Genomic DNA, 16236 nt, shown 5'->3' on the forward strand with positions numbered 1-16236 from the left:
CCCAACACCACTGTCAGGCAAGCCAACAATAAAAGTTTAACTTAATTACTCATTTTAGTATTTTTGAGATCGTAAATTTCCTTCAATTAAATAGTACTCGCTCCGTTTTAATTTATGTGAACCTATTTTCTTTTTAGTCTGTGCCAAAAAGAATGACCTCTTTCCTTATTTGGAAATAATTTACCTTTATGCAATGATTTATAGCCACACAAAATATATGTGCCTCATTTTACACCACAAATTTAAAAGTCTTCTCTCTTTTCTTAAACTCCGTGCCCAGTCAAATGGGTTCACATAAATTGAAACGGAGGGAGTAAGAGATAAAATTTACAAAGTAAATGGCAATATTTTTACAACTTTAATACATAACAACCCAAAAACATTCCCAAAACCCGGTGTCACGAATGCATGAGCATCTACTAGGAAGTAACTAAAATACAATATATGTCCGAAATATAAATTAGACAGAAAAAATATAAATAACTCTGGAAGAGACTTTGCTGGTTGCGGATAGTAACCTGAAATGCAACTCGCGGCAAGTCCTTGCATCATCCGTGCCCAAAGGATCACCGGACATAAAAGTACCTGCACAAAAATGTACAGCAAGTGTAGTATGAGTACGTAAATCCATGTGTACCCAGTAAGTATCTAGCCTAACCCCGGAGGAGTAGTGACGAGGGCTCGACATCGACACTCACTAGTGGTCCAATAATAACAGGTACAATAAGGAGGTAAACAAATATGAGGCAGAGTAAATAAATGAAATAGACAAGTGTAAATATGTGATATAATTATTCTCCTTACAATAAACTCAAGCTCTTAATTAACAAATTCCTCCCCAACCGGAATATATATATATATATATATATATATATATATATATATATATATATATATATATATATAATGGACCTCACCAAATAGGTTGTTATAATTCGAATCAGGGGAAAACTCACAGATACTCTGGCTTCTTGCCAAATATTACGCACGATTCCATGAGGATATTTTTATAGAAATGCCGAGGCGTATGGCCCGATCCAACATAAATATTTAAATTGTTCACTGCCGAGGGTCGAACGGCACGAACCATAGATGCATCAATTAAACTGCCGAGGCAAACGACCCACTCACATGAGAGTGTGGTACATAAATCCTGCCGAGGCGAACGGCCCGATCCCATTAGAATAAGAAGTTTAAACGGGTCTTTGACCCCACTCATAAATAAATATGTAAGTTATAATTTTTAAAGAAAATGGTTCGATGAAAACACACAACGCGTGAAAAATCCGTAAGAGGAACACCATTATTTCGTGGCAAGTCATGAAACTCGCGAAAACTTTACAATAGCAAGTCTATCACTCTACGCATGTCTAGTCTCAAGTTGTAATGCGAAATAAAAGAATTAAACGAGCAAGTATAATCCCTATAGTACAAGTATAATATGGGGTGAACCTAAGTCTACCCGGACAATAACATGGATCTAACTACGTACGGACTCTCGTTACTTCGTGCGTACGTAGTCCCCGCAACAAGTTTCACATATTAAATATATCACCTAGGGGTAGTTTCCCCCTCACAGAGTTAGACAGGAGACTTACCTCGTCTCAAAGCTTACTTTTCGGTCCAAAATTGTGCTTTAAATCCTCAACTCGATGCCAAACGACCCGAAGCTAGATAAATGTTATATAAAATAGTCAATACATGCTCAAGAGTTCACATTCTAACTATTAAAGTGATTTTCCAACCAACATTGAAGAATTCCTAAAATTTACCCCCGGGCCCTCGTGCCCGAATTCCGAATTTTTTTGAAGATAAACATTACCCATAACATTATGAACTCGAGTATATGATTTATTCTCAATTCCATGCCCAAATTTGTGGTCAAAATTCAAAAATACCCATTTCTAGGTTTTCTATCAAAATCCCAAATTTTCACTAATTTTCCATGAATTTCCATGTTAACATCTATATATAATCCAAGTATTTAACTTGCAATAGGTGGGAATCACTTACCTTGATATAGATGATGGAAATATCCTCTTCAAAAGCTCCAAAAATCACCTAACCAAGAGAGAAATGAGTAAAATGGGCTAAATCCCGCTTTTAAAACGTTCTGCCCAGCACAGTCGCCCCTTTTTCGCGTTCGCGACCAAAGCCTCGCGTTCGCGATGCCTTCAGTCCCTACTGCTTCGCGTTCGCAAAGGCTAAATGACTCCAGGGCCCCCGGTCCTCTTCCTTCTTCGCGTTTGCGACCCCTGTGTTGCATTCGCGAAGGTTTTCCCAGCTTCTGCCTCGCGTTCGCGTCAACTGCCTCGTGTTCGCGAAGGCCAATTCCCAGCAGCCCCAAAATTCCTCTTCGCGAACGCCGGGATTCCCTTCGCCTTCGCAAAGGACAAAACCAGAACCAGCAACAGCAGTTCCAAAACAGATTGACTTGATCCAATACCAACTCGAAACACACCCGAGGCCCCCGGGACCCCATCCAATCACACAAACCAGTCCCATAACATAACACGGACTTGCTCGAGGCCTCAAATCACATCAAACAATATCGAAATCATAAATCGCACCCCAATTCGAGGTTAATGAACTTTAGAACTTCGAACTTTCACATTCGATGCCGAAACCTATCAAATCACGTCCGATTGACCTCAAATTTCGCACACAAGTCACATTCGACATTACAGACCTATTCCAACTTCCAAAGTCGGAATCATACCCCGATATCAAAAAGTCCACTCCTTGTCAAACTCCCCAAAAACCTTCAAATTCCAACTTTTGCCAAAAACCCCCAAAATGACCTACGGACCTCCAAATTCACATCCGAACGTGCTCCTAAGATCAGGATCACCATGCGGAGCTATTTCTAGACTCGGAATCCCAAACAGAAATCGATAACATTAAAATATACTTCAACCCAAATTTATGTAATCCTTCCAAAATACCAACTTTACACAATAGGTGACGAAATGCTCCTGGGTCATCCAAAACCCGATCTGGATATACGTCCAAGTCCAAAATCATCATACGAAACTGTTGGAACTTTCAAAACCCGATTCCGAGGTCGTTTACTCAAAAGTTAAACCTTAGACAATTCTTCCAACTTAAAGCTTCCGAAATTAAAATTTTCTCTCCAAATCAACTCCGAATTTCCCGAATTTCAATTCCGACCATACGTACAAGTCATAATACCCGAAGTGAAGCTGCTCATGGCCTCAAACTGCCGAATAATGCGCTATAGCTCAAAACGACCAGTCGGGTCGTTACAGTCTCTCCCACTTAAACATACGTTCGTTCTCGAACGTGCTAAGAACTGCTCCGGAGTTTGCTGAAATCATTGTTTTAACCCTTTGAGCACCTATCCATGCCCCCACAATCCAGTTAAGAACATTAGCTCGAGCCAGTCTGAAGATTTCCCCGTTTATTTAGTCAAAAAGCCTTAGAGCGAGATTCCAACATCCAAAATTCCATACCAGACCTGTTTCCATTATACGAACACCGTATTAATCACTACACACTGTTCCAAACATGATTGTATACCCTTACTGAATGCACACCATGCACCGCATAATTCACATGACCATAATAACTTCCTCTGATAACAATAGCCGATATTCCACGAATCTGATGCCCACAACACACCTCATAACACATATAAGTCCTGTTCCAACTCTTGCGATGCTGCCACGACGGAAGTGATGTGTAGAAATTGATAACCAACTGCCAAATCAACAAATCATCGAGTCTCTCCTGTTGACAAGAACCATCACCTCATTATGAACCAAATAACGATATTTGCTCTTTAATATGCTTCATATAAATCCGATAGCACTGATCCCAGGTCCAATAATCTCGTCTTCCCCAGTACAAGATGCTCAAGCAATAAGCTACCTCAGACACTGCCAAAAATCTCGTATGATTCCACAAGGTGCCAACAAACTACAAACTCGAATGTGATACATAAGGAAACGAACTCTGGAAAGAGCTACTCTACCCATGTAACTAGTTAAACAATCGAAAGGATATTATGAACCTTCCTCAGAAAGTGAGAAACAGAGAACACAAGAATAGATATGGGGAACTGTACTCAACATAATGATGTTGCTGCGTGCAACCTGATCCACACATGATACCGTTACAGCGTGTAACCCGATCTAACCATGATACCCGTAGCGGCGTGCCACCCGATCCAAACAACATCTCCGTGGCGGCGTGCCACCCGATCCACACATAATAATAAATAGGGAAATACCCATAAAGCTAGAAATGCTTATACCTATGAAATACCCGAATATCAACCATAAGCACGCGAAGTGCATAATACAAATCCTGGGGAGACAGATAGCGGCATTCGCTACAAAACTCAAGCACGACTAAGGTGCGATGAATGACCTGCATCTCGAGAGCCATCCTGCTCATATAACACCGCAAGCTACACCAGATCAAAACACATGTGCGAATAATCAAGTCATCTCACAACCCATACAGCACAATAGAGTATTACATGAAATGGTTGACGACAAAAATAACATCCAACGCCCGAACTTTCCTCCATAAGGAATGCTATGCTGAGTGAACACACTCATGCTGGTGTAGAGTACACATCTACATCGGACCCATCAACGGACCTCAAACAAATTTTGATCATACCATGCTTGGGCAAATAACCTCTTAAGGATCCACAACGACCTCTTTCCCATGACACACAAGAACAACCGTCGAATCCAGAACAAACTTCCACAATTCACAACCAATTGAATAGAGCGCCCTTCAGGCACAAATTCTCACATTAGCGACAGTACCACAATCTCCATACTTGGTTCCAATCTTTAATCAATCAAGTGACTACATGTCACACTTATACAATCCTCCCGTGGGATACGCTCCCACGGCCTTCCGTACCAGGTAACAAGTCTGCACATCCATACCACCGGTCATACTAATGCCATAAAGTGAATCAAGGATCCACAAATCAGTACACAAAGCCTCTTACACAGGACGCCAATCTCAAGTGATGCTAAAGACAATACCAGCTTACTCTAACCAACTGAATCCTTTCCTGCTCGTCCAAGCTCGTGACATTCTTGTCAACACCGAACCGCAACCTTGATCCTCAACTTCCAATTTCCCATGCCGCTCACTGCACCTAACATGCAAATATGTGAGAGTTCCAGAATTCCATAATAACCCCTGATCCACTAATAGAATAAACACTTCATCATATAGAAACCTTTTACTTAGCTCATTTCAGAGGAACCAATGCAACACGCAACTAAATTCTCAAACCGCAGAAAATACAACCCCAAGTAGTGGTCTAAACCACCATGACCCTTCTGACATCCATCTACACATAACAAGCCATAATAACTCGAATGCCTCTAAGTAAAATCAATTACGGCGGCCGTCAAGCCTCGCACGTACCGCCACAAATCACGTGCATAACTTAACACGCTGAAGAAACTGATCGTTGCCACCATCATGCCAAATCAACCATTGCTAACCGATCAGACTTCTCCTAATTTACTCTGGACTTGCCTTAGGAATAATAGTAGCTCCATTTCAAACATAATGAACCCAAATCCGCACTCATCCGGAGTGACCTCATTTCACGAGACCACATTGTCTCAAAACCCACGAACCATCTCATACCCTCCTTGTGCACATATTCACATCTTCAACTGGTATACCCATTCTGATAATTTCTCTATGAATCCAAAGTTATTTCCTCCCATTCCTCCCAATGCTGCACCACAGACCAATAATAATATAGAACACTCCAAGCCCCTTTCATAATCCACTGCAAAAGCTCGATACTTAACCATACCACAAACTCGAAATCGATACTGAACCCACTAGGACCGTTGTTGAGAGTCACCCACTCCGACTTGGTCCCGAATATAATAGACTCCAAGGCTCTTCTAGCACATGAACACCCTCTCAAGGAAGCACTCGGCTGAATCACTTTCCTTGTACATCACATCTACACGAAGCATAAATTTTGAGTCTTCCCAAGGCCTGAACATGAATCGATAAGGCCAATTATAGCACACATTCGTCAAATCCTTTGCTCAAATCACCACTGATGTTCTCTTTCCTTAGTTGTAATATCCCACCAATATGCCGATAACTAGAAACCTCATAAGTAGACAACCATGCAATCTAATCGTAGGCGGTGAGGGCTCTCCCACTTAGCTTGAAGCTACCATTACATAACCTTGGAACCTACCAAGATTCCTTCTTCCTCACTGACATGACCTCGCACAATTGACCCGCCAAAATTCCTCGAAATCTTCCTATTAACCATTTCATGAACGCTCTGAATCTCTAGCCACATTCACGCGTTCGACCTCATACCGGGTAGCTAGTAGAATTCTTTGCAGAAGCTTCGTCAACACCACGCAACCGTTAACCTGCTCACTGGAAATAACCCACCTATGGAAATTTCATGCCGACATCTTCCAACAACGCTGCACCGAGTACCATTACCACGAAACCAATAAACCAACCTGAGCCCGTGCTCATTCTCCAGCTGTACAAGTCCATTCACTCCTCATGGACATCAACTAAAGGTGCGATAATACATTCCAATCCAAAGTCATGTTGTATCCTTCTTCATATCATGCAACTCCTTTTCGTCGTATCTAATCTTCCTCAGTACAATAGCCAATATTCCAAATTAGTCCGTAGACCTAGTCACTGTCCATCATAAGTCCCAAATCACTCTAAACTTTCCCCAAGGCGTGTAGCTATCCTACCATAGAACCCATATGATACTCTGCCACTCTCCTACTTTGGTTAAACCCTCTCCTTTAGGCAACTTCCCCACTTCTGCTTTTCATACCTAACCTACTAGTAATTCAACAACCGCGAGACTTCCTTCTGCCATGTCCTTTCTCATCCTTCGCTTCCCAATTGTTGCCTTTAAATCAAAATCCATCTCTGTAGCACTTGGATTGCTAGATCGCTACCAACTTTAAACCTCCCCGAAGATCATCTTCCTCGAGCCATCAACACTAGGAACACTGATTCGATTCTGAACCATTGCATACCGCGATCTTTGACAGCCGCTACTGAACCATTGCACACCGCGATCTTTGACAGCCGCTTCCCCGACACCATTTCACAATACCCTGCCCCGAAGGCGAATTGAAGAAAACCATAACACCGGCGAACTTAACACATTCATCAAGGACGACGACACCATATCACGGATGAAGATTCCACCACGCTCAAAAATACCAAGTTCCGTTACTCCATCAACCCAAACCTGATCATTCTTAGTCCGATAGCCTTTTCTCAACTGGAAATAAAACACTGAACCTCTGAATCATGCATTAAGAAAAACCTCCTTTCAAATCATTCACCGCCCCTACACATAGACAAGTATCCTACCATTACTTTAATAATGTGCGATAACAACTCATGAACACTATAGCAATTGGTGCATAGCCCCAAAACCATCAGAAATACAGCTACTGAGTTGAAATGATAGAACATCCTTCTGCAAGGCGACGACATTAACCCAATCGAATACACAGGGAGAAACATCCTGTACCACATCTGCAGTACCATTAAAATTCTTTGATTCCCAATTGATAACAAGCGCTTCACATCGCATAAGATTGAATAGGAAAGAAATGAAGGCATAAGCCTCAAAGGAATCAAATCGCATGATGAGGAATCAAGAAGGAAAGTGCTCCTAACAGTCCTGTAGCCTCTCAAAGATAAGTACAGATATCTTCGTACCGATCCACAAGACTCTACTAGACTTGCACATGACTCGTGACACCTATGTGAACCTAACGCTATGATACCATATTATCAAGACCCAAAATCCATTAAAGATCATGATAGCGCCTAACACTACTGTCAGGCAAGCCAACAATAAAAGTTTAACTTAATTACTCATTTTAGTATTTTTGAAATCATAAATTTCCTTCAATTAAATAGTAAGAGATTAAATTTATAAAGTAAATGGCAATATTCTTACAACTTCAATACATAACAACCCAAAAGCATTCCTAAAACCTGGTGTCACGAATGCATGAGCAACTACTAGGAAGTAACTAAAATACAACATCTGTCCGGAATACAAATTAGACAGAAAAAATACAAATAACTCTAGAGAAGACTCTGCTGGCTGCGGATCGTAACCTGCAATGCAGCTCGCGGCAAGTCCCCGGATCATCCGTGCCTCAGTGCCCAAAGGACCACCGGACTTAAAAGTACCTGCACAAAAATATACAGCAAGTGTAGTATGAGTACGTAAATCCACGTGTACCCAGTAAGTATCTAGCCTAACCTCGAAGGAGTAGTGACGAGGGGTCGACATCGAGCTTATCCTCCTTACAATAAACTCAAGCTCTTAATTAACAAATTCCTCCTCAACCGGAGCGCATATATATATATATATATATGGACCTCACCAAATAGGTTGTTATAATTCGAATCAGGGAAACACTCACAGATACTCTGGCTTCTTGCCAAATATTACGCACGATTACATGAGGATATTTTTATAGAAATGCCGAGGTGTACGGCCCGATCCAACATAAATATTTAAAATGTGCACTGCCGAGGGTCGAACGGCACGAACCATAGATGCATCTATTAAACTGCCGAGGAGAACGACCCGCTCCCATGAGAGTGTGGTACATAAATCCTGCCGAGGCAAATGACCCGATCCCATTAGAATAAGAAGCTTAAACGGGTCCTTGACCCCCACTCATGAATAAACATGTGAGTTATAATTTTTATAGAAAATGGTTCGATGAAAACGCATAACGCGTGAGAAATCCGTAAGAGGAACACCATTATTCCGTGGCAAGTCACGAAACTAGCGAAAAGTTTACAATATCAAGTCTATCACTCTATGCATGTCTAGTCTCAACTTGTAATGCGAAATAAAAGAATTAAATGAGCAAGGATAATCCCTATAGTACAAGTATAACATGGGGTGAACCTAAGGATAATCCCTATTGCAAGTATTTAACTTGCAATAGGTGGGAATCACTTACCTTGATATAGATGATGAAAATCTTCTCTTCAAAAGCTCCAAAAATCGCCCAACCAAGAGAGAAATGAGTGAAATGGGCTAAATCCCGCTTTTAAAACATTCTGCCCAGCACAGTCTCTCCTTCTTCGCATTCACGACCAAAACCTCGCATTCGCGATGCCTTCAGGCCCTACTGCTTCGCGTTCGCAAAGGCTAAATAACTCCAGGTCCCACAGTCCTCTTCCTTCTCCACGTTCGTTACCCCTGTGTCGTGTTCGCGAAGGTTTGCCCAGATTCTGCCTCGCGTTCGCGTCAACTGCGTCGCATTCGCGAAGGCCAATTCTCAGTAGCCTCAAAATTCCTCTTCGCGAACGCGGGACTTCCTTCGCGTTCGCGAAGGACAAAATCAGAACCAACAACAGCAGTTCCAAAACAGCTCAACTTGATCCGATACCATCCTGAAATACACCCGAGGCCCCCGGGACCCTTTCCAATCGCACAAACCAGTCCCATAACATAACACGGACCTGCTCGAGGCCTCTAATCACATCAAACAACATCGAAATCATGAATCGCACCCCAATTCGAGCTTAATGAACTTTAGAACTTCGAACTTCCACATTCGATGCCGAAACCTATTCAATCACGTCCGATTGACCTCAAATTTCGCACACAAGTCACATTCGACATTACAGACCTACTCCAACTTTCGAAATCGGAATCCGACCCCGATATCAAAAAGTCTACTCCCGGTCAAACTTTCCAAAAACCTTCAAATTTCAACTTTCGCCAAAAGACCACAAAATGACCTACGGACCTCCAAATCCACATCCGGACGCGCTCCTAAGACCAGGATCACCATGCGGAGCTATTCCCAGACTCGGAATTCCAAATGGACATCGATAACATTAAAATACACTTCAACCCATATTTATGAAATTCTTCCAAAATACCAACTTTCCACAATATATGACGAAACGTTCCCGGGTCATCCAAAACCCGATCCGAATATACGCCCTAGTCCAAAATCATCATACGAACCTGTTGAAACTTTCAAATCCCGATTTCGAGGTCGTTTACTCAAAAGTTAAACCTTAGTCAATTTTTCCAACTTAAAGCTTCCGAAATTAGAATTTTCTCTCCAAATCAACTCTGAATTTCCCAAATTTCAATTCCAACCACACGTACAAGTCATAATACCTGAAGTGAAACTACTCATGGCCTCAAACCGCCGAATGACGCGCTAGAGCTCAAAACGACCGATCGGGTCGTTACAGAAAAGAAAAACAAAAAGTATTAAAAAAAACAAAGAAAATTTGAATTGGCAGTTTTTTATTTTTTGTAATTTTTGTTTTTTATTTTAAAATAATTTAAAAACTCCAACTTGAAACTACTCTCCAATTTAAATGAACAATTTGTTTCAATTTTTGTTTTTTACTCTTGACATATTTTTTTATTTTAATTTTATCCTATTGTTCTCAATAATATTTTCTGAATTTTAATGAATAAAATCTCTATTAAATTAATGACACTTATATAGGGATCGAATAATAGGATTGTTCGGTATTTTTCTTTATTATATTATTAAATATTTAGTATTATTGCATTGTTAATAGAAACTTTTATTAGCATATTACTTAATTAATAGTTTTATGCTACTTTCTTTTTATGATATAATAGAAGATATATATTTTTTATTTTATATTTTATTCTATTATTCTCAATAATATTTTCTGAGTAAATAAACTTTTTATTTTTAAAAAGAAAAACAAACATTATTAAAAAAACAAAGAAATTTTGAATTGGCAGTTTTTTATTTTATGTAATTTTTGTTTTTTTTTTAAAATAATTTAAAAATTCTAACTTGAAACTACTCCAATTTAAATGAACAGTATTGTTTCAATTTTTGTTTTTTATTATAAAATATTTTATTTTATTATGTTATATATATTTAAATTCAAAAATAATAACCAATAGCTAATTATTAACTACTTAAGCCATGTGGCTTTTTCCTATGCTTCCACTTGGCTTAAGGAGATGGTTTTTTCCTCTCCTTTTAATAATATATAGATATAGAAGGTTGTTCTCAATAATAGTTTTTGATTTTAATGAATAAAATCTCTATTATATTAATGAAACTTATATAGGCATCGAATAACTTTTTTGTTATGTATTTTTCTTTATTATATTATCCAATATTTAGTATTATTGCCTTGTTAATAGAAGCTTTTATTAGCATATTACTTTATTTAAATTTTTGTATGCTATTTTTTTATAATATAATAGAAGATATTTTTTTTTAATTTTATTCTATTATTCTCAATAATATTTTTTCTGAATAAATAAACTTTTTATTTTTAAAAAGAAAAAAAAATTATTAAAAAACAAAGAAATTTTGAATTGGCAGTTTTTTATTTTAAATAATTTAAAACTCCAACTTAAAATTACTCTCCAATTTGAATGGATAGTATTTGTTTTATATTTTGTGTAATTTTAGTTTTTATTTTAAATAATTTAAAAACTCCAACTTAAAACGCTCTCCAAATTGATTGGACAGTTTTTTTTAATTTTCATTTTGTTAGTAAAATATTTTATTTTATAGATATTTAAATTCAAAAACAATAACCACTAACTAATTATTAACTACTTATGCCATGTAGCTTTTTTCTAGGCTGCCACTTAGCTTAAGGAGAGGGCTTTTTTCTCTTCTTTTAATAATATATATATATATATATATATATATATATAAGATTTTTTAAATTTTTGTTTTTACTATAAAATATTTTATTTTATTATTTTATAGATATTTAAATTCAAAAATAATAATTAATAACTAATTATCAATTAAATAACTAATTAGTAATTACTTATGCCATATGGCTTTTTTTTAGGCTGCCACTTGGCTTAAGGGGAGAGTTTTTTCTTTTCTTTTTAATAATATATAGAATATTGTTCTCAATAATAGTTTTTGATTTTAATGAATAAAATCTCTATTAAATTAATGAGACTTATATAGGCATCGAATAACTTTTTTTGTTATGTATTTTTCTTTATTATATTATCTAATATTTAGTATTATTTCATTGTTAATAGAAACTTTTATTAGCATATTACTTTATTTAAATTTTTATGCTATTTTATTTTTATAATATAATAGAATATATTTTTTATTTTTTATTTTATTCTATTATTCTCAATAATATTTTCTGAATAAATAAACTTTTTATTTTTAAAAAGAAAAAAAAAACAAAGAAATTTTGATTTAGCAGTTTTTTATCTTTTGTAATTTTAATTTTTTATTTTAAATAATTTAAAATTTTCAACTTAAAACTACTCTCCAATTTGAATGGACAGTATTTTTTTAATTTTTTGTTTTATTATAAAATATTTTATTTTATTATTTTATAGATATTTAAATTTAACAATAGTAACCAATAACTAAATAACTAATTATTAACTACTTATGCCATATGATTTTTTTCTAGGCTACCACTTGTTTTAAGGAGAGAGTTTTTTCTTCTCCTTTTAATAATATATAGATATAGATAATTTCAGTGAAAGAGGGTAGTATACGAATAGGGTTGGGATACAAAATAGAAGAAAAAATAAAATTAACATATAAGGGTAAATTTGTCCTTCTGTAGATTGTAGTATCAGTAGTTTATTCACATGAATATGAAAGAGCATGTTCTAGAGAATTCATTACTAGGAGTGCTCGTCATAATTTGATTATTCTTAATGTAATCATAAGCAATATTAATTCTCCTTCTTTAACGAATTCGAGGGTTCATTCTTTTCCAAGGCGAAGCTTCATCGTCAAAGTCGTAGATTTGTTTTCTTTAGAGAAAGAAACAATAGAATAAATGTCAAGTAAGTTTTTTTAATTTTCCTAAATTTATACCATAGTTTATTGTTTTCTGACATTTGGATCCGTCATTGTTGCTCGTCAGTCGGTCCAGCACGAAACATTGTCCCTTTGAAATGATATTTTAAAAGAATTAACTCCCACTAGTGGATACAACTTTACATATTTTTCTTATGAAAGGAAAATGAGAATTATGGACTTTCATGTCAAAGAGAACTTGTTGTATGATTAGTATTGGAAATTTGATGGTTGGGGTCCTTGGGGAAGACGATTTATGTTTTTTTCTTTTCTCAAAAGAGCTTTAAATAGAAGAAAATAACTATAAAAGGGGTTAGGATTTACACCGATTTTCTTATCATGTTTGAATTTTACTTTTTCTCGAAGGAAGAAAAATATTTATCACAATTTTTATTTTTCCTTAAAGAAAAAGATATATCTTTTCCACATTTGATAGATACTTTTTTTGGAGGAGAAGTTTTGTACTTCTATAAATTGAAAATCTCTTCTTCACACAATAAAAATAATAGCATCTACAATATAGTCGATCTTGTTTAGGGAGAGAATTTTTTTCTCTCGATTGTATAAGGTAAAATCGGATTATATTAAATGTTCAAATGATTACATGACACGTGGAACCGAAAACGGGCAGAAGACGAAGCGAGTGGAAAACGAGACCGAGGACAACAATTTTGGTTGGTATTAGGTAGATCCCGAAGGGAACGCAATCAACAGAAGCAAACAAATATTTTGTCATCGGATAGAATTTGTTGAAGAATATTCCTCCGTATTAAATATGCAGTCGTTGCAGAGAATTTTGGCATTAATGGTTTGTCGTTACATTTTCATCAATTACCTCTATTATTGTCATTTAATAGGGGCTTGATCCTAGGATTTTATTCCCTATGTATAACTATAAATGGGGGTTCAACAACTATTGTAACACTTTCTCCGGCTAAATAACACTTTATTTTCTGTCTAGTATTGTTCTTATCGCTGTCTTCGGAAGCCTTGCTCCCGGAACCAGGTTGCCTGCTATTTCTTTCGATTTCAATGCTAAGTCTTATATTTATATTTAATTTATTTATTATTTTGGGATCAAATCAGTTCGTTTGTCTATAAACCACGCAACAAATTCAACTATACCCTTTTACGGGTAAATATCACTAAGTTTTTTTCTCTTATATTAATTAGATTGATGTAGGTCAATTGACCAAACTATATTAAAATATAATATGTCTCTTTTAGTATAATTCTCTTTGTCGTTCGATATATCATCACCAAAGTTTGTTTTGTTAGCTTCCGGATAATACGTTATTATTTTGATCCCAGCAAAAGTCTGCATAACAAATATTACAGAAATTTGCCGTGTGATTGAAGTTGGAAGTATATATTGAAATGGAGGTTGTATAATAGATGGATGAAGATAGCCAAAAATGTTTCACCTTTCATTGCCAAATAAAGTGTTAAATTTTTTTTTTTTTTTTAAAAGGCATATGTAGAAGCATGGGTCTTTTTAACTTCTCAACGTGTTAACCCATATCGTTCAATTAATTGGTAGTATAATCTTGTTTATTTTTATTTTAATTTAATGCATGTGGGATCTTCTGACCCCATATTGTATCCCAACACAAATTGCAAGTTTCCAATAATAGGCCTACTACATGGAAAAGATTCCGCATTATATCTATTCCACAAGTATTTTAAAATGTAAGTTCAATACTTACAAATATTAATTGTTAACAAGCAATATTTACAAATTTTGAACTTTAGTATTGACAATTACTGAATATTATTTGGGGACATACTTCATTGAAAGAAAAAGGAAGAGAATAAACAAGATGCGCCATTGTGTTTCTTTTATCTCCCCTCTCTTTTTTCTTTATCATATAATTAGGAATAGATCGGACTCTTTTCTGAAACATAAATCATGGAGCAGCAGGTTTCTGCGTAACTGGATATACAGATCCAATGGATGATCGGGTTCCCAGAAATTAAAAGAAATTGGACCACAGTGCTTATTGCTATGATCTAGAGAGAAAACACACACACACACAAAAAGGAATAAAAAAATTATATGATACTTTGTGAGGTGGTCTTTGAGGAACTTTAAGGTCAAAATTAAAGAATTGCTCGTGGGACAAACGAGAGAAACACTTTTTAGCCAAAATAATATGGGCTAACCATTTTTTGGACCCGTAATAAATAAATAACCAGCATTTGCAAAGTCATTGAAAAATAACTACTGTTTTGTTGAAACACGAAAAGTTCCAGCATAATATACGAGCGTATAAACTTTCACAATGTTATGATGGAACTCCAGCTCATTATAAAATTTCAGCATATTATAATGTAAGCTTATATGTAAAAAAATCGAACTCGGGCATATTATGCTGGAATAGTTTTTGAATTTTTAACAGTATTTTTGTTCGAATTATATCTTTACATGAAAAGTGGCTAAATTTTGATTATTTTTTAAACTAAGGTTTATTTTTCAATTACCAGTTATAAATCTCGCTATTTTTTTTTAATTTCACCCTACTTGTTAAAATTAAAGTTATATCATGAGGCAAACACGCTAAGAATTCAAGACCATCCATTTTAGTGAAAATAGCACGGGCTAGCCAGTTTTCAGATTGGTAATTAAAAAATAGCCAGCGTTTGCAAAGTCATTGAAAAATAGCTAATATTTTGCTGGAACACAAAAAGTTCCAGCATAATATACTGGAGATTGATGCATCTGTATATGCACTTCCACCATATTATATTGGAACTCCAGCACACGAAAAGTTCTAGCATAATATACTGGAGATTGGAGTACCTGTGTATAAACTTCCAGCATATTATGCTGAACCAATATATTATGCTGGAACTCCAGTATATTATACTGAAACTCCAGTATGTCATGCTGGAATATTTTTCGGATTTTGTACAGTGTTTTCGTTCAGATTTATCTTTACATGAAAAGTGGCTAAATTTCGATTACTTTTGAAACGACGGTTCTTTTTTTAATTACCACTTATATATCTTACTATTTTTTAATTACCACTTATATATCTGGCTATTTTTCAATTATCACTTTTGAAAAGGGTTGTACTTCACCCGGAGTGTTAAATCTGAAGAAGATAGGAAGGGCAAAGGGAGTGGGGCTACTTTCGGAGTGTTCATGGTTCGGTTTGGGTCGGTTTTTCCCTAAAAAGAAACCAAACTAAGTAAGTCAGTTTTTCAAATATTGGAACCAAACCAAACCAATTAAGTCGATTTTTTATCGATTCGGTTTTTGTCGGTTTTTCAATTTTTTCGGTTATTTATCGGTTTTTTCTTAAATATGAGACATTCACTACCAAACGCATATTCCGGCGACTACATTTTCAACGTA

The sequence above is a fragment of the Nicotiana tomentosiformis genome, chromosome 7 (assembly GCF_000390325.3).
Source record: "Nicotiana tomentosiformis chromosome 7, ASM39032v3, whole genome shotgun sequence".
NCBI lineage: Eukaryota > Viridiplantae > Streptophyta > Magnoliopsida > Solanales > Solanaceae > Nicotiana > Nicotiana tomentosiformis.